Genomic DNA, 582 nt, shown 5'->3' on the forward strand with positions numbered 1-582 from the left:
AAGATGGAAAAGGCTTTAAATCTGTGGGTGGAAAACACAAATAGAAAGGTGTGGCGGTGGACGGCAGTCAGGTTCAGTACTATCTGTGGTTTCAGACACAATGTTGCCATACCTGCTATATTTATTTATTTTTGCTTTGTGATTATCTGGTGTAATGTTCAATTTTTAACATAAAATAACTTGTAGAAGTGTTACTCGTTTGTTGCAAAAGTACTCATGCACATGGGCACACTTACTTAGGGAAAAGATTTCCAAAAAGCATAAAGAAAAAAATGGTCACCCTTAATTCCCACCACTTCATGGATAGCTAGTGTTATATTTTAGTGTCTATTCTTTCAGAATGTTTCTGTTTTTTAATATGACTATATAGGTTTATATATAATTTTCTTGACTTTTTGATGTCAGAATTCCTTTACACTCTTAAGAATTATTGAGACCCTCCAAAGAGCTTCTTTTTTTATGGGTTATATCTATTGATATTTGTTACCATATTAAAGATTAAAACTGAAAAATTTCTTAAAGTTTATTCATTTTTTTTGAAACCTCATTACATGTTAACCAAAATAACATTTTCATAAAAAG

General features: G+C 30.6%; 1 protein-coding gene across 2 annotated transcripts in view; it reads left to right on the forward strand.

The window, feature by feature from the left end:
• FAF2 (Fas associated factor family member 2) overlaps nucleotides 1-582 on the forward strand; it is a 55,754-nt gene that overhangs the window by 28,148 nt on the left and 27,024 nt on the right. The gene's annotated exons all lie outside the window — the stretch shown is intronic.

This window comes from Propithecus coquereli, unplaced genomic scaffold (assembly GCF_000956105.1).
Source record: "Propithecus coquereli isolate 6110/MARCELLA unplaced genomic scaffold, Pcoq_1.0 Scaffold619, whole genome shotgun sequence".
Lineage (NCBI taxonomy): Eukaryota > Metazoa > Chordata > Mammalia > Primates > Indriidae > Propithecus > Propithecus coquereli.